Source organism: Macrobrachium nipponense, chromosome 35 (genome assembly GCF_015104395.2).
Source record: "Macrobrachium nipponense isolate FS-2020 chromosome 35, ASM1510439v2, whole genome shotgun sequence".
In the NCBI taxonomy this organism is placed as follows: domain Eukaryota; kingdom Metazoa; phylum Arthropoda; class Malacostraca; order Decapoda; family Palaemonidae; genus Macrobrachium; species Macrobrachium nipponense.
This window is the reverse complement of record NC_061096.1, coordinates 13,577,321-13,601,155: the sequence shown is the minus strand read 5'-3', so window position 1 is coordinate 13,601,155 and position 23,835 is coordinate 13,577,321. Positions and strand designations below refer to the sequence as shown.

Below are 23,835 nucleotides of genomic sequence, written 5' to 3'. Positions count from 1 at the left end.
GTAGGTGAAGTCTTCCTAAGGAAACGAACTGTTCCATCGAGGAGAGGGTCCCCAGCAAGCTCATCCATTCCTCGCGGAAACAATGTTCTTTCCTTAAGAAGACTGACACCTTTTCTAGGCAGCGTTCTCTCCTTTCCTGCGAAGGATACGCTAGAAAATCCCGAGAATCCATCTGAATCCCCAGATAGACAATACTTTGCTGGGGAGTCAGCATGGAATTTCTCGTGATTTACTAAAAGTCCTAAGGACTTTGTCAACTTTAGAGTAACTAAAAGGTCCTCCAGACATTTTTTCTCCGATTGGGCTCTTATTAGCCAATCGTCCAGATATACGAGATCCTGATCCCTTCCAGATGTAGCCAATAAGCTACATTCTTCATGATGTCCGTAAAGACTTGAGGGGCAGTCGAAAGTCCGAAGCACATCGCTCGGAACTGGAACACTTTCCCTTGGAACATGAACCTCAGATACTTCCTTGCTGCCGATGAATTGGCACATGGAAATACGCATCCTGAAGGTCCAGGGACACCATCCAGTCCCCTGGACGAAGAGCAGATAGAACAGAGGAAGAAGTCTCCATTGAAAATTTCTTCTTCAAGACAAAGAAATTCAGGGCACTGACGTCTAGAACTGGTCTCCATCCCCCCGATGCTTTCGGTACCAGGAATAGTCGATTGTAGAATCCTGGAGACTGGAGATCTTGAACCAGTTCTACCGCTTCCTTGGAATCATCTGTTCCACTGCTTGCAACATAGCCAAGCTTTCGGACCGGATCCGAGTATCTGGCGGTCAACTCCCTTGGAGTTGTCGTCAAGGGAGGATTTTCCCTGAAGGGGATCAAGTATCCTTTTTTCAGGATAGAGAGGGACCAGGAGTCCGCTCCCTTCTGCGCCCAGACTTTGGCAAAGTGGAGTAGCCTGGCGCCTACTTTCGTCTGGAGGACTTGCTGTTCATCTAGACTTCCCGAAGGACCTTCTAGATGGTCTACTCTTTCTCTCTGGTCTTCGACCTCTAAGAGGGGCTCTAGAAGAGGAGGCCCCTCGAAAGGGCTGAACAAAAGAGGGTCTCTCTTTCTTCTCTATCGGCACTGCCGGCCTAAACTTCTTGGCTGAGTGCGTGAGGAGATCTTGAGTTGCCTTCTCCGTAAGAGATTTCGAAACCTCTCTAACCGTCTCGTGGAAAAAGGTGCGGGGATAAAGGAGCAAAGAGAAGAGATGTCCTTTGCAATGGGTGATACTGCTCTTGCTAAGAAAGAGCTAAAGACAGATCTCTTCTTCAATACTCCCGTTCCAAAAAGAGAGGCAACTTCCACAGAACCGTCCATGACCGCTCTGTCCAGGGCAAGCCAGGACGCTCGAAAGTTCCTCCATGGAAACAAAGTCCGTGTCCTGAGCTCTCTTCGCTAATGCTCCTAAAGCCCAGTCCATAAAGTTGAAGACTTCTAGGGTTTTTAAAGAGGCCCTTTAGAAGGTGGTCCAGCTCACACATGCCCCAAGTCGCCTTAGCAGACAGCAACGACTTCCTCCTAGCAGAGTCCACTAAGGAAGCAAAATCCGCATCCGCGGAAGAGGCAGACCTAACCCCATCGGCTCTTTGGTCTCGTACCACCTTCCTGGTTTGCCTGTTAACTTGGAAGGAGGGCAGGAAAAAACTGTCTTGCCTGCTTCCCTTCTGGAAGTCAACCACTCTGAAAAAGTTTTCAATGCCTTTTTCATACAAAGAGCGGGGCGCATCTTAACGAGGAAGACGATTTGAGAGCTTTAGTGCTGGACATCAACGATCCTGGTGAAGGAGGGTCCGCAGGATGAAGGGAGTCTCCGAACTCCTTTAGCAGCAAAAGAGAAAGTCTCTTGTAGTCCGAAACTGCTACATCTACAGGCTCTTCGTCTTCCGATACCTGGTCCAACTGATCTACAGAAGGAGATCGTTTTGGAGTGATCTGGCTCTTCCCGGGAGAAGAACTCCTTTCCCGAGAAGGGGAGCGCGGAACATTAGCACTCCTATACGAAGAGTGAGGCTCCTGTCTGTCGGCAACACTCTTGTGCCTACTAGACTCTTGTTGTCTAGGTTCGTCGGGTTCGTGGCGCTTGCTAGGCTCCTGGCGTCCTGATTCAGGGCGCTTGAAAAGATCCCCGCGTCCTGATTCCTGACGCTTAACAGGCTCTTGGCGCCCTAACACTTGAACGCGCCTAACGTACTCCTGGCGTCCTGTTTTCTGGCGTCCTAACTCCTGGCGCCCTGACTCCTGACGCCCTGACTCCTGGCACCCTGACTCCTGGCGCCCTGGGACTCCTGCGGCGCCCTGACTCATGGCGTGCCTTGGCTCATAGCGTCCTGATTCCTGCCTTCTAGCAGAATTTTGACGTCCTGAATCCAGCGTTCTAAGAGGCTCTTGACGTCCTTTCTTGCGTCTTGCTGCCTCTTTGCGCCTGTCTGGCTCCTGGTCCTGAAGACCCAAGGGATCCTGATACCTAAATCGGTTTTCCGATTCCTTGCACCTAAACCGATCGAGACTTCTGCTCGATGCGCTGTGTCTAAGAGGGCGCTTCGGGGAAGACAGCCTATAGGGCGAAAGGGCTCTTCTCTCAGGAGAACAACTCCTATCCGACGAGTCTCTCGACGAAGGCGATAAACGCCCTGGAGATCGTGAGAGTTCTCTCCTATACGAAGAAGGACGCTTAGCGGAACTCTTAACCGGGAGCGAGACTCCTTCCTCCTTGTAGAGTCCTTAGCAAAAGAGCCTACGAGCGAAGCTAACTGCTCTTGCAGATTAACCAAAAACTTCTTGGTCGGATCCTGAAGAGCAGGCTCCTCTTGTCTAGTCTTCTTAGGTCCCGAAGGCCAATCCCGGGAAAACGCTCTGGGCTGGAGTCAGCAGCGTCTCCTTTAGGCGCCTTCCAGGCTCTCTTCAAAGGGCGCGAACGGGAGGCCGAACTCCATCCTCGTTTAGAGAGGAAGAGTCTTAGGCCGAAAAACACTCCTTTAGGACGCCTTTTCTGCGGCAATCCGAGGCAGCCTGGGACTTAACAACAGGATCTGCCGAAGGACGCCTGACCGTTGGGATGTTCTGCATCCTCCCTGCGGCTTTCGACATTCCTCCTCCCCTGGTCCTGGGAGTTTGGAAGAGGTCTAGGCCTAGGAGCAATGAGGAACCGGTCAGACGCCCCCTCCACTGCACTGGGGACACTGCACAAGTCACTATCACCACTCTTACCTTGGTTTAGAGCTCGTATGCTGAGCTTGAAGTTTCTTAATTGAAGCTTTTACATTTATTTTCCCCTCTCTGACGAAGAATCTTTGGATTCAGAACAGGGAGAAGCAGCTGAGGCTAGGGAAAATTGTTAGATGGAGAGTTAATTTCTTGTTCTAAGGAGCAAGATCTACTAGATGACCTAGCTGAAGCCTTCCTCACTCTATCTCTCTCAAGCTTCCTAACATATGATGATAATTCCTTCCATTCAAGCTCCGTAAGGTTCTCGCATTCCACACAGGTGTTAATAAAAGAACATTCATTCTCCCTGCATTTAGCGCAAATACTATGCGGATCCAATGCCGATTTAGGCAGCCTAACCTTACAGTCTTCCCTACTGCAAACTCTAAACATAGGTGAAGCCTTAGCGTCAGACATCGTGAAAGAGTAGTCAAAACCAAAGTCGAAAAACAGTCCACAATAAGCGTATGCCAAGCCAGAGAAAAATGACAATTTGTCGAAAATTGCATTTTTCCTAACTATACAAACCTGAGGTCCTTTAACAATAGGAAGTAGCTAGCGGCAGCTGGAACGGTCGTAAGCTTCGAACAAGGGGAGAACGGTAGTTAACTGCTTGTCCGATCGTGGTAAACAAATCACTTTTGCTTTTGGCCCATGCAAAATACGCAGAGTGAGGGGTGGCATGAGGAGGGACTTTATGTTAAAGGACCTCAGGTTTGTATAGTTAGGAAAAATGCAATTTTCGACAAATTGTCATTTGTTCCGATACGTAATACAAACCCTCGGTCCTTTAACAATAGGAAGACTCACTTCTTGGTGGCGGAATCTGAGTCTTTTTGATGAACAGACTGGTGTTCGTCCATCCCTGGAATGCCTCCCTGGTCGTAAGAGCGAGGGAGGGATCCAGCCTCTGTCCGATTGATCGGGGTGTGCACCGCAGGATCATGGTCAGAACCTCTGGGCCGAGTACTAAGAGAGAGGCAAGCGTATCTCTTCGTACCAGCATTGTAAGACTTTTTCCTTTACCATGAGCAAATGTAAAGTAATGGGTTTTGTCTCATGTTGGCATCCACTTCTCCCCCTTGTTGGAGAAAGTGGTGGATATTTACTTTCTCCTATCTCTAGTTAAAGAGATAGGATGGAGCTCTGTTGAATAGCTTACCTGCATCTGACTCCTTTCCAGCAAAGGTAACGACCGTATCCCTCTGCCCACAGGTAGAGGTAGAAAAAGATGGTGAAGAGAAGCCAGTCACTCTCTCATTCACGCATTCATTCTCCCAGTCATACCAGGAATCGATGCCTGTTTCTGTTTCTGCCTGCTCGGGTGCTGGGTAAGCTTACACAACGTGTTTTGAGCAGCCACCACAGGTCCCAAGGAAAAGTATCCAAGGACTTGTGGGCAATATCCCGAAGGTAGAAGGACGTGAAGGTGGTCTGGTTGGCCCAGACACCTGCCTTCAGGACCTGCGCCACGGAGAAGTTCTTACGAACGCTAAGGAGGGTCCGGTACCTCTGACTTCGTGGGCTCTCGGACGGAGCGTACGGATGTCGTCGCTACCATCCAGCTTCGTACGCTCTCCTGATCACCTAACGCAGCCAGAAAGAAAGCGTGTTCTTGGAGACTTCTTCCTTGGTGACCCCCAGTGCTAACGAAGAGGCGTCGACACTCAGGCCTGAGATGTCGAGTTCTCTTCAGATAGCGCCGTAGCGCCCTCACAGGACAAAGCAGCATCTCATCCGCATCGTTATCGGTGAAGTCCAGGAGGGAGGGGATCGTGAAAGACTCGAACCTGTCGTCAGGGATCGACGGATTCTGAGTCTTAGCTACGAAGTTCGGACGAAATCGAGCGTCACAGATCCCCAGCCTCTGGTATGTTTAACATCATAAGAAAAGGCCATGTAGTTCCCCTACTCTCTTCGCCGATGCCAGGGCCAGCAAGAAGAGGGTCTTGAGGGTCAGATCCCTGTCTGACGACTCTCGGAGTGGCTCGAAGGGTCTTCGAGTCAAACTCCTAAGTACGAGAGTCACATCCCACGCAGGGGGCCTGAGTTTCCTGGGTGGGCAAGACTTTCGAAGCTCCTCATTAGCAAGGATATCTCGAACGAATTCGAGATGTCCAGTCCCCTCAGTTTTTAGGACGAGAGCCAGGGCGGCTCTATATCCCTTAACTGTGGGTACTGAGAGGAGCTTCTCTCGGCGAAGAAACACGAGGAAATCCGCTACCTGCTGAAGAGTGGCTCTGAGAGGAGACAGACCCTGTCTACGACACCAACCACGAAGACGGCCCACTTCCCCTGGTACACAGCTGCAGAGGACTGTCTGACGTGTCCAGCCATCTCTGTTGCTGCGCTACGAGAAAAGCCTCTCGTTCGCAAGAGATGGTGGATAACACCAGCCGTGAAGTGAGGGACTGGACTGCGTGTGGTACCGTTCTACGTGTGGCTGGGCTAGGAGGTTGTGCCAGGTGGGTAGTTCTCTCGGTGCGTCCGCAAGAAGAGCCAGCAGGTCCGGATACCAAACGGCTTGAGGTCGTTTGGGAGCCACCAGGATCATTCTGAGATTGGGAGTGACCAGCGCTCGACTGATCACTTTCCGAATCAGACAGAAGGGAGGAAAGGCGTAAGCGAAGAGGTTGTCCCAGGGTGTTGGAGAGCGTCCTCTGCAGCTGCCCATGGGTCCGGCACAGCTGAAAGAAAACCTGAAGTTTTCTGTGTGCCGGGTGGCGAACAGGTCTACGACCGGTCGCCCCCACAGGTTGAAGAGCCTTTCCCGCCACATCTTGGTGTAGAGACCATTCGGTCCTTATCACCTGATCCCGACGGCTGAGCTTGTCTGCTACTACATTCCTCTTGCCTGGAATGTAGCGTGCTGACAGCTCTATCGAGTGAGCCGTGGCCCACTCGTGCACCTGCACTGTCAACTGATGGAGCGGAAGAGAATCACTAGCCCCCCCTGCTTGTTGACATATGCCACTACTGTGGTGTTGTCGCACATCAACACCACTGAGTGTCCCACCAAGCGGTCCCGAACTCTTGGAGAGCGTTGAACGCCGCCTTGAGTTCCAGGACATTGATGTGAAGGTGCTTTTCGTGATGGTCCCACACACCTGCAGTCAGCAACTCCTCCAGGTGTGCGCCCCATCCCTCGGTCGATGCGTCTGAGAACAGAAGCATCTCCGGGGTGGGAGTGCGTATAGGCACTCCTCTTAAGAGGTTCTTGTCGTCGAGCCACCAGGCTAGGTCCTGCCTCACCTTGTCCGTGATAGCCACCCGGGAAAGTAGGAGGATCCCTGGCCTGGGACCAACTCTCCCTTAGCCCCCCCCCCTCCACTGGAGAGACCGTAGGTGAAGACGCCCGTGAGGGACTAATCTTCTCGAGTGACGACAGATGGCCGATCACGACTTGCCATTGCTGTGCTGCCTGTTCCTGCCGCGACAGGAACCGGCCGGCTGCCTCCCTGAATTGCTGATACGCAAGTCTGCGGGAAAGACTTGCCCTGCTACCGTATCTATCAGCATACCCAGGTACTTCATCTTCTGCTTGGGTTCGAGATCGGACTTCTCGTAGTTTATCACGATCCCCAGATCGCGACAAAACTTGAGGAGTCGATCTCTGTCCTGTAGCAAACTGCGAGCGGGAGCTCGCCAGGACCAGCCAATCGTCGAGATACCTCAGAAGACGTATCCCGTTCGAATGGGCCCAAGCCGACACCCAGAGTGAACACTCGCGTGAACACCTGTGGGGCGGTTGAGAGACCGAAACAAAGTGCCCTGAATTGGTACACCGTCCCGTCGAGATGAAGCGGAGGTACTTTCTGGAGGACTGATGGATGGGTATTTGAAAATACGCGTCCTTCAGGTCCACTGAAAGCATGAAATCGTTCCCCCTGATCGAGTCGAGCACTGAGCGTGCCGACTCCATCGTGAACCGCGTCGTGCGAACGAAGCGGTTCAGGGGAGAGAGGTCTATCACCGGGCGCCAGCCCCCCGATGCCTTCTCCACTAGGAAGAGGCGGCTGTAAAAGCCCGGTGACTGGTCCTCCACGATTTCTACAGCTCGTTTCGCCAGCATGGTCTTGATCTCCTGTCGAAGAGCGTTGTCCTTTGCTGATCCCCGGACATAGGTCTGTAGATGGACCGGTTTGGAGATGAGGGGGGGCCGAGACTCGAAGGGTAGTAGATATCCCTCCCGAAGGACGTCTACTATCCATTCTCGGCGCCGTAGCGGCTGCCAGTCGCCCAATGGCTCGCCAGCACCCCCCCACTTCCGTCAGCAGGTGATGAAGGGGGAACGCCGTCCCTAGCGTTTCCCTCCTCGTTTCGACTTCTTTCCAGCACCTCCTCGGGGAAAGGAGGGCTGGTTGCGGCCTCCTCTCGCAGAAGTCGAAACAACTGGAGTCTTCACACGGGGTTTGGACGGTGCAACCGTCTTCGCCGCCGTGGAAGCGCTAGCCAAGCTCTTTGGTTTGGCCGCAGTTACTCGAGATTGCCCAAAAACCTTCGAGACTGCCTGGTGGACTAAGCGGTCACTCTCGTCAGTGCGCCGCCGTTCCACCGCAGCGTCCACCATCTCTCCAGGAAAGAGAGCTGGGGAAACTCCTAAGAGGTCCATTTCGTAGCCCGAGTGCCGCCTCACGCCCAGCCCCACCCCCTTGGTCACTCGGGTAAGGACTGCGTCCCTACGTCGAAGAACCAAGTTGGCCCACAGGTTAGCAGTCTGATGGGCGAGGTAAGAGATTGCTCTTCCTCCAGACTGGCACAGTCTCCTAAAAGAAGCGTCGTCTTCGAGAGCAGAACTCCCGGAGCCGGCCGCTACTTTGGATATTGTGAGGGACCACAAATCCAACCAGGAAAACTGCCTGGAATGCTGCCATAGCGGTAGATTCCAGGGCAAGTGCCTCCTGCTGCGAGAACCATAGGTTCTCCGACAGGAGCTGCTGCAGGGACACACCTGGAGTCAGCCTCGCTAACTCCGGGTTAACCTGTTTCGGCAGTATCGGGTCTTCCGATGGCACGTAGAATCGCCTCTGCCGCTGTAGAGGAGGAGGAAGCAGCTTAGAGGACCGTCCGGATTTTAGCGAGTCCTCCCGTCCTGAGACGAGATTCTCCACCTGATCCAGGACTGAGTCCGCAAGCTCTGATCGTGGCAACCCCATCGTCATTTTGGGCTCCCTCTTGGGACCCCAAAAATGACTCGAGCCGGGACGTGGGCTCTGCTGGTGGTAGCGGCGATCCTTCCGCGAGGTCATTATGCAGACGCATCAGCTTAATGACCTCTGCGAAGTTCCTCTGTATCTCGGGCGTCACAGCGTCTTGTGGAGTAGGACCGTCCAGTCCCTCCAGCAAGAGCATATCCCTCGATACTCCTCCTTCAGAAGGAGGAACAGCGACAGACCCCTGACGGTCGCCTCCAACTACTTGCGCGTACGTCCTGGTCGGTCCTAAGACCGTGCCTGAGCCGTACGGCGTCATAGCCGGGTCACGAGCGGCGCACCTCTCGTGATCGCTCCTTGGTACCTCGCTCCTCCCGGTATAGCCCGAGGAGGTTGAAGGTACGGGAGAGGCAGACCTGACGCTGCCCCCCTCGCTCGCTGGCAGGACCAGCGTGCGTGGAGGGCTGCTGCTGATCGTCAACCCGCGGTGACGGTCGAGCAGTAGGCCTAGCGTCGCCGCTCGCCTGGGGCGATTGGCTCGGCTGAGAACGTCGAGACCGATCTCTAGCGTCAGGCGAGCTGCCGCTGGTCACCGTCTCCGCCCCGGTCCCATCGGGAGCGGCGGACGGGTGACCTCCTGCTAGGCTCCCTTTCGCGTCGAGACCGGCCAGCGTCCTCTCGGCGCGTCAAACCGCTGGTACCAGCCGTGGCTGGTACCGGCGGCCGTGGGGACTCCTTCCTCGCCTCAACCCGTGGCCGGTCAGCGACCGTCACGTCAGCCCGAGCAGCCAGTTGGTCGCTGCGAGAGCGTCCACTGCCAAAAAACCGGCGAGAGTCGTGTGCACGACTCTCGCCAGTCTTCTGCTCCGCGCCGCTGTCTTGACGGCGAGCGAGCTCGGACGTCAAAACTTTGGCTGGACGGTCCTCTTTGGAAGAGCGTCCACTCGGTGCTTCTCTGCGAACGAGAAGCGGCCGAGACGGAACCTGGTTTAGCGGCAGAACCGCTAGCACCAGGTGAGGACGCACCAGCCGAGGCTGATGCACCTCTGGTCCCCGTCGACTTCTTCTTTGCAGAAGAAGCGACGGGCCCTGTACCCGAAGGAACAGGAGGACCAGCAGAAGAGCTCCCCAACTCGCCTGAGCGAGCCGGGCCTTAGAAAGATCCCGAAGGAGTCTTCTTAGGGGGGGGGAGGAGCTTCCTTCTTCTTCTCGGCTGTTTAGCCTTAGAAGTCGAAGGGGAAGGAGAGGCAGCAGACGACGAAGAAGACGAAGACGACGACGACACCTTCTTCCTCTTCCTCTTCTTCTTCGCCGAGGCTCCGCAGGACAGACGTCAGGTCTTCCATCCAGGAGGGGGACCGGGCAGGTGCCGAAGCAACAGGGCCCGACTGCACCTGTCCGGAAAGACCTGAGACTGTTACAGCAACACCCAGCAGCAGGAACAACAGGAACAGGTCCGGGAACAGCAGGAACACTGCAGGAACATCCTGAATGGAATGTGCAGGCCTATCTGAAAAGGAACGGGAGAGTAGCTGGAACGGCAACAGGTACGGCAAGGCACGGCAGGTACCACGGGAGAGCCAGGCGTCCTGTCGACAGTCACCGTCATCCGTGGCACTGGCGGGCAGGTCCGGGAGGGGGTACTCTTAGGGCAGCGGAAGTCCGGGGTCGGCAAAGGAAAAAATCCAGGTGGTGGTGGCATCGTCCTCTTTGGAACGGCGGCAATGGGTTTTTGTACTGCCACCGTGGGTGTTCACCGACATTATATGGGGCGTATATACCAGATGTGGTGGCATCTCATATGCTGGTGTCGTTAATGTGGTAGTAGTGGTGGTCACCGCACCATGAGTGACCACCGCCGACCCCACCCCGCCAACCGCTGAAGCAACCCCTGGATGCTGGGCACTCCCTGCAGTCCCAGCGACTCCCACACCTGTCCCAAGTCGTCCTTCGCTGATGGCACACCTGCGGAAGCAACAGTCGGGTTTAATTGGAGGGGCTTCCCCGCGCCGGGTGGGGGGCGAAACACCCCCCCCAGAGCGGACGGAAGATCCCGAGTACAGCTGTACGTCCGGGTAGCGGGCGCCCTCCTCCACACTCGACGGATCGAGAGAGGAAAAGGACTCCCGCTACCCCCCCGCAAGGGAAGGCGCGAAACGTGGGGGCTGGCCGGGAGGCAGGAAAGAGGACGAAGTGTCCGTCACCAAAGGAGTCACTGGACTTTCCGATGACTTCTTGGCCGGCCTAAGTCTCTTCCTGCCCTCGTACAGCACCCACTGCGCCTCGGACCAATTCATACAAACCACACATGGTTCGTTGCGGGAGCACTCTCGCGCCCCACCCCGACAACGAGTACAACCTCGTGGGGGTCCACCTCAACGAATGACCTGAACCCTCCACATTTACGCCCTCCAGCCCGGGACACACTCTACGGGCGACTGAGGGCGCGGTGATATTTCCATTTCTTCCAATTCACTCATTGCAAGAATAATAGAATTGAGAAAAGTACTTACAATCACTCCTGATATACAGAAAGAGAAACAAATACTCAAAGTTGAAGCAAACGACAAAGCGGGCAGAGCGATGGCGAACACGTCCCTTCCCACACACGGCCGAAAGCAAAAGTGATTTGTTTACCTCCCACCCAGTCGCGCGGCGCGCGACGATCGGACAAGCAGTTAACTACGTTCTCCCCTTGTTCGAAGCTTACGACCGTTCCAGCTGCCGCTAGCTACTTCCTATTGTTAAAGGACAGAGGGTTTGTATTACGTATCGGAACAAAACAGAATAAACGTCACCAAAAAACCAATCCAAAAATTCTCCCGGCAAACGAGTTGAAATCCAAGATGGAGGAACGAACAATAGGTGTGTCCGTTCAACCGACAGAGAAATTATGGCTTAGAAAACTGGAATAGTTTCCAGACCCCGCCACCCAGCGGCGGGAATGGTGGATCACCTGACCTACCTGTCGCGTGTGCCGCGAGTTTTGAAATTCTGTCGGGACGACCGAGTCTATAGCTAAGTATATATCTGCTGGGTAAGTTACTTGTACAAAAATAATAGTACTTTCTGACAAACTGCAAACAGACATCAAAAGTGCTAATTTTCATCAGTGATTACTAGCTCAAGTGTTTTTAATACATAGTCCTATCTTGTGAACCTAGGACCAAGTTCCCAGTCTGTCTGTGATAGAACAGCTTTTGCCGGATGTAAAGAAGTGATAAGGCAAGGAAAGATTAGTGGTGATGGCATGATATTCAAGAGGACTAAATAAAACTGGAAAAGTAATTTACATCATTTCAATCACTGACAAGTACTACATCTGACACCCTTTATAATTACAGAAAGAATATTACCCAGAACTAAATATAATTGGACTGCTGGAAAACTGTTTGTCTTTTCAATAATCACTTTATGGTCAACTATTCTACTAATTTTGTGAATCCAAGAAATTGCCCATACAAACAGGCTATTAAACACAAATTATGGAGGGAGGTAAGGAGTCAAGTTCCTTTCTGTAGGTGATTCTAAAAACACTATTATAATTTGGCAAGATTATGTTTTAATGGTTTATAGGATAATACCAAAAAAGAGGCTGCACATTCGTTTTTGAAGTTGCTTTCACTTAAAAGAAATGTTACAACTATTTAAGGAATAAGACAATTTATGTTATGTGGGTTTACTTTCCTATATCTTGGGAGTAGACGCTCTAAACAAATCTTACTAAAAAGGATTGCTGCATCAGCTCCATTAAGGATATCTGTGTTGCTAAAACTGGCAAGCAACGTGCCAAAGAGGATCGTCATATCCGGTAGAGTCATTTTGAAATATATTTATTACTGTTACTATTACAAGTTCTCTCTCTCTCTCTCTCTCTCTCTCTACGCTTTGCCCAGTTCTGCTAGGGCATTATCACGGCGATAGTTGCTGGAGGACTGAATCCGGGTAGCGAGTCCTTCTCTTTATATCATGGTCATGCGGGCACTCACAGATGCTCCTGCAGGACCCAGGGGATATTCGAATTTTCATTGGCTGGCGGCCAGGAGTCGAAAACGCATGAGGTGTGCTGACCTTCTCAGTTGTGTGGTATCACTGGGAGCCGGGTTTTCATTGGCTACAACCGTGGTGACGTCAATCCTGGTATTACTGCCATTCTCTTCAATGTTGGTCCCATTCCTGAGCGCTGGTGTTATCCCCTGGAGGGGTGGGGGCTGGGCCTTCCTCACACAGAAGGGCAGCAGGAACGGTTACTTTGTCATATTTAGGAGGGGTTTCTGCTCTAGAATGAATAACGCCTCAAGGAGGTGTAGGCATCGCTGATCAGGGCCTCTTCTGATTATCTCTGTGTTTTTGACGATGTTCTCTTGCTCAACATGCTGTTGGTGGGCGGTGAGGGCCTGGTGTTTGATGGCTCCGTTCTAGGCGTGACAGAAGATCCTCTTGTCCAGTCGTAATGTTATTATTCCAATATAGACTCCAGGACATCCTTGGATAGGGCATGTGTACCAGTAAACGATGCTATTCTGCTTCAGGGGGTCTCCTGTTACGCCTGGATAGAAACCCTGGTTACATTACAGAACTCTTGCACACACATCATTCTGTTAAGCAAAAAGGTCTCCTGAAGGGGGGTGTCTTAATGGGGGAAGCCTCTTAAGTCAGGTCAAAGTACCCCACAATGGGTTAGGTTAGGATGCATACTTAAGATGTCTCTGGACTACTTTTAAGGAAGTAAACAAGTGGAGGATAATGTACACATAACTGCACTTTTCCCGACATAAGCACTGATTATGTAGAGGAAATAGTGCCATACATTAGATTCCATTCCAGTATTTTACTTGGCAAGTTACCATATTTTAGGTAAGGTTAGGTTAGGTTAGGTTATGTAGGGTCCCAGCACAGCCTACTTCTCTATAAAAGAACCCTGTGATCCCACTATATAGGGTTATGATAGGTTAGGCACATGTTTTCTATAGCTAGTAATACAAAAATGCAGCAAACACAGAAACACTTAAAACTCTGTAGCTATACAAATGCATTAGTTTATCACCGATTCATCCTACATGCAGGCTAAAGTAATACTAACTGGGGTGGGGGGGGCCTTGTTCTGAGTAGCATAAGACACAAGCTAATGTTAGGTGGTTTGTATGGTATTATTTTACTTTAGGTAATCTATTACTACATTTTTGGACTTCAATATACACTGACCAGTATTTTAACGTGTTTTTAATCTTTTTGACATTGGTTTGTTTGTTCGTTTGTATGGTGTTTTACGTTGCATGGAACCAGTGGTTATTCAGCAATGGGACCAACGGCTTTGAATGACTTCTGAACCACGTCGAGAGTGAACTTCTATCACCAGAAATACACATCTCTAACCCCTCAGTGGAATGCCCAAGAATTGCCATTGGTTTTGCTGACACATGGGAATTCTGGGAAAGAGTGGACACCACCATAGCTATAGGTAAGTATTCTACCCTACAATTCAGGGGGGACGAGAACGGCAAAGCAAGGTTTTTTGGGTGGGGAAACACAACAGTAAGTAATTAAACCTTCTTAAAATAATATCACGCTCTATGGTAAGGACCTGGAAGGGTAATTCTAAGCCCTCTTTCCGCGGTACAGTAGACTATGGCAGTTGACATTTTCCTATGTTATTTTACCTGCTGAACAAGAATTTAAAGTAATATTTATTCGGTCAACTGTAATTAAACCGCAATTTACCTCTGAAGACTACATGACAGTACAAGGGGTATGATGTACCAACTACAGAGTTCAAAGGTAAATAACAGATTAGTTACAGTCGACCAGAAAAATATTACCTTAAACTCTTGTAAAGTAAGCAAAATAACATAGGAAAACGTCAATTGCCATAGTCTACTTCGACTGAACAATCTTCGAAGTGTTGGTTCGGGGCCATGAAACGTAAACAAACCGCCATATTTGAATGCCGGAAGGGGGTGTGGGATACGTAACTAAAAGGGAGCCTTATGTCCGGTAAAGGGGTGGGGGGCTGGGTACCGGAAGAGGAAGGCAGAGGTACAAGTTGGTAAAGCCACACTGGGATATGGTGGTAAATAATTCCCAATAAATATCACAGACATCAAAAGCACTAAACCTTTGGAACACTAAAACACAATATAACAAAGTACATAAAGATTAGGAACCTTACCTTAAAGGGGTGGAGGATAGAGTTCAGCAGCCGCTTTCACGAAGGCATGGAGCCTCGTCTTGGGGGTTGTGGAAGTGGTGGATTTTAAAGTACACCACTGCCATGATCTTGACAGTAGTGAGGCCCGGAGGAGTTGGAGGTGCCTGGGAGTGCTTCCGCCATCTTGCTGGTTGATAAGTGAAGTGAGACACTGGCAAGTTTGTCAGGAGGAAGGGGTGGGGGTGGAGACCACGAGACAGAGTAGGGATGATGGGGTTGGGGGTAAATATTCACGTTTGAGAAAAAAAACACGAACACTTTATTGTAATGGGTGGAACACTTTATTGTAATGGGTGGCAATAATAGAAATGGAGGGAGGCCTGTTTGGGGGTAATCAAACTTGACAAATGTTGAGTGAAATTGTACAAACATAGCTTCTTTTATGTTTATGAAACCAAAGTTTTCGTGTATTATTATTAAAGAAAAAAATAAAAATATTGCAATGAAACCTTACAGTAGGGACACATATTTTACATAAGAGCTAATAATTCATACATACATGAAAATATATATTATATATCTATACACGGTTTTTTACATCTGGTACTTAAGTATAAATTATCAAGTACAAGTCTAAGACCATTTTAGTCAATAATGAATAGAATATTATAAAGTTTCAAAGGATCAGAGTGGCCAGTTCAGGGGGTGAGTTGAACATAAGAAATGTTGGAGACAATTGCAAAAATTGTGTAAACCTAAACCAGTGGGCTTCCCCCTTCCCCATACCCCCCTTAAAGGAAGGCAATCTTAGAAGTGTAACATAGTCACTTAGGATAGTAACCTAACCTACCCTAACCTAGTAGAATGTGTTACCTGACTGGGGGGCTCAGCCCCCCATAACCCCCTTAAAGGAGGATAATGTTAGAAGTGTAACATATAGGTTAGGATTGTAACCTAACCAACCTAACCTAGTAGAACATGTTGCCTGACCGGGGGGCCATACCCCTTTTAAAGGAAGATAATCTTAGAAGTATAATATATAGGTTAGGATCCTAAAGCTAAACTAACCTACCTAGTAGAACATGTTTGCTGACCGTGGTGGGGGGGGGGGGGGGGGGGGGGGGGGGGGCTCGGGGTCCCCCCGTAACGCCCCCTTAAGGAAGTAATCTTATTAGTGTAACATAGAGGTTAGGATCGTAACCTAACCAACCTAACCTAAAGGTGGGTACACACGTGAGAGCCGAACCTTGTGTGTGTAACCGAGTTACGCATATACGGTTACATGGTGTCAAAATGTTGAGGACAAACCGTAACCACGTTAAGCATGTAACTTCATATCAATCCACTGCGATTCATCAGTCTGTCTCTGTCCGGGTGTTTACCGACGATGGCTACCATGCAAGTAGCAGCTGCCGCGTATATTTATATACATTATTTAACGAAGATGAGCGAAAATAAAAGAAGATGGTGGCAATCAAGGTTATATACTAGAAGGTAGAAATACATGTGGTCAGGAATTACTCGCAGACATGAGATTCCAAGAAGTTTCTGGCCACAGTAAAGTCTTTCTTCGTATAACTAATAAATTTGAAGGACCTCTTCCTCACTCCAACCATCCATGGTAGACATACGTACTGACTGACCAAAACAAGGGACTCTACTCATGGACGGCCTTGTTCATAGTCGGTGTTAACAAGTCAGCAAACCTCTGTTGTACGAGTGTAATACAGGTCCCGTCCACACGTGGCCGTAACGTGCAAAGAGACCCCCTTTGATTCGGGGCCCGAAAAAAAACGACAATTGCCGGGACAGGGAAGAGGGCGAAAACGGAGCCTCAAACCTCGCGGGTTCGGGGGTTTTTGGGGTTCAAGGAACCGTCCACACTTGCGTTTTGTTCAAAGAATCGATACAAAATACAAGGCTCAGTTCGCACGTGTGTACCCACCTTAATAGGAACAGAAATTGTTATGGGTCAGACAGCATGTAAAGGTGAATGTGAAAAAAGAAGGGAGAAAAAATGCATGTGTGAATTGGAATGTCTGTTAAATGAAAAGATGTAATACCAATTTCACGAAAAATGTAATATGTACCATCAATTTCACGTCATTGACAGAAAGGTCTCGAAACGTCCTAAAACCGCCTTCTAGTCTCACCCCTCAGGAGACTCTCAGTGGCCTGCCCTCAATTGTAACGTAATATTGTAAGATATATAAGGCAACATATGAAGTGAGAACAAGTCAGTGCACATATTAAACAATACTATGATAAACGGAACAGAAATAAAAGCTTGAAAATAATATTACAAATTTACAAACAATGAGGAAAAGGAATATATGTAACAATGCATGAATCCTCCCCAAAAACCTCCTATCGCAACATAGGGTTAATAATGCATCATGATTGGCTAAATACATGTAACCTCCTACAAAAGCCCCATCATTTGGTACTTCTACAGAAGCAATCCGCGGTGGCCTAGACTATGGCAATTGACGTTTTCCTATGTTATTTTACTTACTGAACATGAATTTAAAATGATATTTTTATGATAAAATAATGTTTTACGCATACTTACCTGGTAGTTACATATAGCTGTAGTCTTCGACGTCACGGCGGAATTTCGAATTTCGCGGCAGTGCTAATTGACTGGTTAGGTGATTCCCTGTACCCCCCACCCTCCCTCTACGGGGAATGTAGAAAACTACCACAACTAAACCTCAAAATTTTGATGCCTACCGGTCCATGTGAGAGGAGGTGGGGGTGGGCTCCTAATGATGTAACTACCAGGTAAGTATACGTAAAACATTTATTTTATCATAAAAATATCATTTTTGCGTATGACAAACTTACTGGTTAGTTTACATATAGCTGATTGGCACATTTTGGGAGGTGGGACCATGGCAGCTAACCATATTTAATGAGGAATTTCTATTGATTTAGTAGCTTCTCTTTTTAGTCCTTACCTTTTAAGATAGCTGACTTGAAGGTTACTGCCTCTTAAGTCTGCTGATCTTGAAGCCTTGACGAAGTACATGGAGCCTTGCATCAAGCTATAGGGGACACGTACCCACATTGGCGAGGTATAGGAACCGTGCGCCAAGCTATATATACGTACCAGCATTGGCGGGGTATATGGAGCCGCGCACCAAGCTAAAGAAGTGTTACCAGCGTTGGCTTGATATATGGATCCGAGAGCAAGCTATAGACACTTACATGTAGTCTAGGACTAACCGTGGACTGACATGCTAATTATACGTCTGCTCATGGAGCCGTACACAAAATAAACAATAAGGAACAACAACAAACATGGGAATCACCTTCACTTAAATATTTTTACCCTTTACCTAAATGGACTGTAGGGTACCACTAGTACACTTCCGTACCCTCAGCACCCTTAAAAAAACAACACCAAAGGTCAAGTTAAAAATTATTAGGGAAGGATTGACTTCCTTCTTCCCTTACCAACACCGTGCCAGTTACTACAAAAAGGTCCCAATGGGGAACAGTTTTCGTACACTGCTTGAATCTCTGTTAAATAATGTGTTGCAAAACACTGACTTACATTTCAATACGTTCGCATTGATAATGGCGTCTAAGATAAAATTGCGTACGCCATAGAAGTTGCAACAGCTCTGACTTCATGGGCCTTCACTCTAGCCAAATCAAACTCTGGTTCTCCAACTGAGAGTGAGCTTCAACTATTAAATCCCTCAAAAAAAAAGGATATTGCATTCTTAGATAATATCCTCGAAGGATTTTCTTACTGAACACCAAAGATTGTCTGACCCTCCTCTTATTTGTTGAGTCCTGTGTATATAAAAAATACTTCAGGCTCTTACTGGACATAATGATCTCTCTGGTTCTCCCCTCTCCACTAACTCTGAGAGGCCCTTTATTTCACGACCGGCCATGGTTTGAGGGTGACTCGTTCTTTTGCTAAAAAGCCAATCGTCGATGTGCATATTGCTTTGTCTTGTGCAAATGCCCTCTTTTATCGATGGCGGTGAATTTCACTTACCTTTTGGCCGACGCTAGAGCCACTAAGAATAATGTTTTCTAGTGAGAATCTTCTGAAGCTATCTCATTACGGTTCAAACTCGTAGATAGAAGCCATTGAGCACTATATCCTAGATTCCAAGAGATCCACCTTATTTCCTTCCTGTTTCTTTGTATCAAAGGATTGTTTAATAAATCTGCAGTTCCTGATTGTTCGAGACATCCATTCCCCTATGCTTGAATACTGAGCATGCCTGATCCTTTGATAGTAGGAGTCGAGAGTTTCCTTTCTGTTTTAAGGAAATAAGGAAGTCTGCCATTTGAATTAGAGGTTTTAGTAGCGAGACTCCATGCTGTCTACACAGGGGGGGGGCCCTAAAAATTGACCATTTGCCTGGTAGACCGCTGCTGAAGATTCTCTCCTTGGCCTGGCAATAGCCCGTGAAGTTCGTCTCGAAAACCCCTTCTGTCTGAGGGTACGCTCGACAGTCTGAATGCAGTCAGACGTAGAGTGTGGATATTCTCGTGGAATCTCCTGAAATGAGGTTGTTTGAGTAAAATCTACTCGCTCTGGAAGTTTCCTCGGGTAGTCTATTAGAAGGTCCAGGATCTCCGGGAACCATTCTCTTGCTGGCCAGAATGGAGCTATTAACGTCATCTGACATTTGGTGTTGCCTGAACTTTGTCAATACTGCCCTGATCATTTTCATTGGAGGAAAGGCATAGAGGTCCAAGTCCGACCAATCTAGCAGCATTGCGTCTAAAGCAAACGCTTCTTGTCGGGTACGGGGAGCAATACATTGGCAATCTTGCTGTCTTTTCCGTGGCAAACAAGTCCACTAGAGGTCTTCCCCACAGATTCCACAACTGCTGGCATACCTGTAAGTGCAGAGTCCACTCTGTAGGTAGTACCTGATCTCTCCTGCTCCAACTCGTCCGCTCTTACATTGTATCTCCCCTGTACAAACCTGGTGACATTCTTGTCTGATTTTCTTTTCGCCCAGATGAGTAACTCCCTCGTCGCTTCGCACAGAGAGGAGTGAGTCCCCCCTTGTTTCTTGATGTACGAGAGAGCTGTGGTGTTGTCGCAATTGATGACGACCACTTTTCCCTGTACTTCCTTGGCAAAGGCCTTCAATCCCAAATGTATTGCCTTTAGTTCTTTTAGATTTATATGCCACTGTCTTTGACTGATTGTCCACAAGCCTGACACTTCCTTCTTTCCCAGCACCGCTCCCCATCCTTGATCCGAGGCGTCTGAGAAGAATGCAAGGTTGGGGTTCAGTGGCCAAAGAGACAGACCCTCCTTGAGTCTTTTTTCTAACCTCCACAAAGGAGATCTTGCTTATTTTCCTCCGTTATTGGAAAAACAAAAGTGTCTGGGACTCTCTTTCTTTCCCCAACTTGCTCTGAGGAAGTACTGAAGCGGTCCATGTAGAGTCTCCCAGAGTTACAAACTGTTCTATTGGCGCTAAGGTCCCCAAAGACTCATCCACTCGTTGGCTGAGCATGTCTTTTTTGCTAAAAATTGATTGACTTTTCTCAGGCATGAACTCTGTTCTGACGGAAAAGCCCGAAAAGCTACCGAGTTCATCGTCACTCCAAGGTAAGTTAAAATTTGGTTTGGAATCAGTTGAGATTTTTTGAAATTCACTAGAAGACCCAGCTCTTCTGTCAGTTGAATTGTCTTCTGCAAATCCTTCACACACCCTTCTTTCGACTGTGAACGGGCCAGCCAGTCGTCTAAATAGAGCGCTACTCTTATTTCTTCTAGGTGTAACCACCTTGCTACTGATGAGAGGACTCTTGTGAATACTTGCGGCGCTGTGGATAGCCCAAAGCATAGGGCCCTGAACTGGTATGTCCTTCCCTGAACCACGAATCTTAGGTACTTCCTCGAGTCTATGTGAATTGGAATGTGGAAGTACGCATCCTGTAGGTCTATGGAAGCCATCCATCTCCTTGACGAAGTGCTGACAAAACCGACTGGGTGGTCTCCATCGAAAATTTTGTCTTGCTCACAAATTTGTTCAGGGCACTGACATCCAATACTGGTCTCCACCCTCCCGAAGATTTCGGGACAATGAATAGGCGATTGTAAAGCCTGGGGTGTTCTGATCTTTTACCAGCTCTATCGCTCTTTTCTCTAATAGAGCCGACAGTTCCTTTCTCAACGCGCAACATTTCTCTAAGTTTGACGAGTAAGCTGTCAAAACTATCGGTACCTTTGACAGAGGAGGATGTTTTACAAACAGAATCGAATATCCTTCCTTCAGTACCGATACTGTCCATGGATCTGCTCCTCTTCATTCCCAAACTTGCCAGAACTCCTGGAGTCTGGCTCCGACTGGTGTGTGAAGGATTCCCTGCTCATTTCTTCGAAGTTGTTGTCTTATTGGGCTTAGGACCGAACCTAACTCTAGGCCTCGATCTCTGCAATCCTCTTATTGGTGCTCTGCCCCGAAAGGGCTTCTCCTGCTCGGCAACTGGCGCTCGTACACTCGAAGTCGTCGTGCCTTTCGGCTTCTTTGGCCGACTGAGCTAAAAGTCTTGAGTTGCTTTCTGGACCAGAGAGGCAGAAATTTCAGACACTAAATCCTTAGGAAAAAGGTTACACTTATCAAGTGGAGCGAACATAAGCGCCGACTTCTGGGTTCTTGTTACTCCCTTAGATGTAAATGCACACCAAAGCTGACGTTTCTTGAGGATCCCCACAGTTAATAAGGAGGCGATTTCAGTCGCTCCATCCCTTATTCCTTTATCAATACAGGACATCACATTGGAGAAGTCACTAAAATGTTCTTCTGACAGGTTAAAAGACTTTGCCTTTCTTCCCAAGGCGCCAATCGACCAATCCAAGAAGCTTATTACTTCCATAAGACTGAAAACCACCTTCAGCAAATGATCTAATTCGCAACTCGTAGAGAAAATCTTCGCTGAATTCAAAGCAGCACGTCTGGACGAGTCCAACTAGGCTGGAGAAGTCTCCATGGGAGGAGGCAGCGCTCCCAGGGAGAATGCTTCCCCAGTTTTGTACCAAACTCTGCTCTTAGTTAAAAGTCTCGAAGGAGGGAAACAAAACACGGTCCTACCTTGCTCCCTCTTTTCTCGCAACCACTCATCCATCTTTTTCAACGCCTTTTTAGCTGAAATCGACAAAACCAGCTTAATGAAAGTCGAAGAATCTGGTTTAGTATCCCTAGCATACTGGGATTCAGGTGAGGCGGGAGTGGCTGGCGAAAAAGATTCTGGAAAGTTATCTAGGAAAAAGTTGAGTAATTGTTTGTATGCCGACGACCGAGTCTCCTTCTCGCCTTCTACTGCTTCTCCTTCTGACGCTCCTGCTGATAAATTGTCCTCCGCTTGTTCTTGATCCACTGGACAGTCTAACTCCTGCTCCACCAACTGCAGTGGCTCTTGAGACTCCTCCGGTAAAGTTCTAATTAAAGAAGGCGTAGAAGTAAGAAGTGGTTGCTGCTTCTTACCAACTACCAAAATATTCTCTCAATTTTTTATCATCTCTACTAAGAATCTATTAGAATGCCCTGAAGCACCCAAAACTTGACTTGGTTTCGTAAACTCTCTCTGTTCCAAGTCATTCAAGTCAGGCGTATGGCGCCTGGCGTCTGATACTACCGTATCAAAGCGCTTGGCCGAGTCCGAATCCGTGCGTCTAGTAGCTTGGCGTTTAGCGGCTGCTTCTTGAGAAGCCAGGCGCTTTGGCGTCTGGTGTAACGCAGTTGTCGTGTCATCAGGCTGACGCTTCTCTACTGGCGTAAGCTCCTTCTCTCGTCTAGGTACATCAGACTGGCGCTTATCAGTCACCTCGCGACTGGAAGACTTATGCATTCCTCCTCTTCTTCAACATCGGTCTCTCTACTTCCTCAGAAGTCGAAGAGAACGCTTCCGGCGCCTCCCAAAAACTACATGACGGCTCTTCCACAGAAGCCGCGATCTTCTTCTTGGGAATTGCGGCTGGCGAAACTTGTCTCGTTCTCTTGAGTGGAAGAGATTCGTCCTTAAACCTCCAACCTCTGTGAGGCGAATCGTTTGCGCTCGAAGAAGACGAAAGACACTTCTGCGATACTCCTCGAACACCTTTATAGCATTGCTCTTCTGCCTCAGCCGAACTTGCGGCAGAATCGCCTGAGGCGACGACTGCTCGGATGTCAACTCCGCTCGTCTCCCTTCGGCTTTCGGCATGCCTCCTCCCAATGTCCGGGGAGTTTGGCAGGGGCCCATGCCTAGGAGAACGAGAGGACCAAACAGCCGCCTCCTCCACTGGACTATCACTTAACACAACACTTTTCTTATTCTTATCTAGCATCAAAGAATGCACAGATTCTCCTAATTTATCCATTGCTGCCATAAGCACGCTAAATCTTAAATCCATCTGTTCCCGTAAGCTGGCAACGGTGTCGGGTTCGGGAATAACGGTGTCATGGTCAGGTAATATGTTAGGCGGATCTGGGTTAGACATAGAACAAGGAAAATCCTGACACTCTAATTCCTGAGAAGCTAAGGAAGAAGTCCTAGATGAAGCTTTCCTCAATTTATCTTTTTCTAGCTTTCTCATATAACTCTCCAACTCCTTCCAGCCTTTATCAGTCAAATCCTTACATTCATCACATGTTACACTTTTGCTACAGTTCTGACCTCTGCAATTAACGCACAAAGTGTGAGGGTCTAACCTAGCTTTAAGTAACCTGGTTTTGCAACCCTTGCTGCAAACCCTAAAGTGAGATCCCGAATCTGACATTTTAAATTTAAACCTTGATGAAAATCACATAATTGTTGCCTATCTGGCTAAATAAAGATAAATAGCAACTGCCGAAAGCCAAATCACAAAGAGTACGTCACCAAATCGATGAGTATCCGTCGTGAAAAAACAAAGAAATTCCACCAAACAAAAATGAAATTTTCATTATTAAAATGAAGTTTTATTGTATACTTACCGAACAATTATAGAGCCGTGATTTCCACGAGCGGCAGGATACTAAATTCAAATTTAGCGCGTCGGCGTCGCCAACACTGGTGGTGATGACGTCATCTCCCATCCACTCGCGCGGGAGAACCAGGTACAACTGCCCAGGTGAATCCAATTCTTTCTGCCCGTCCGTCCACCTAAGGGGAGGAGGGTGGGTATAATCAATAATTGTTCGGTAAGTATACAATAAAAAAACAAAAATTCATTTTAATAATGAAAATTTCATTTTATTATAGTAGTGTCTTACCGAACAATTATAGAGCTGATTACACATTTATGGGAAGGTGGGATTCAGTGGACCACTAGTATTTTTAAATGGTTACATTTATTGCAATACCAGTAAA

At 48.6% G+C, this 23,835-nt stretch overlaps 1 long non-coding RNA gene across 1 annotated transcript in view; it reads right to left on the bottom strand.

Annotated features, from left to right (window-relative positions):
* LOC135208198 (uncharacterized) overlaps nt 1-23,835 on the bottom strand; it is a 96,923-nt gene that overhangs the window by 62,675 nt on the left and 10,413 nt on the right. The window contains exon 2 of the long non-coding RNA XR_010313123.1: nt 14,533-14,698. This is a non-coding gene — a long non-coding RNA (uncharacterized LOC135208198). The remainder of the gene's footprint in view (nt 1-14,532; nt 14,699-23,835) is intronic.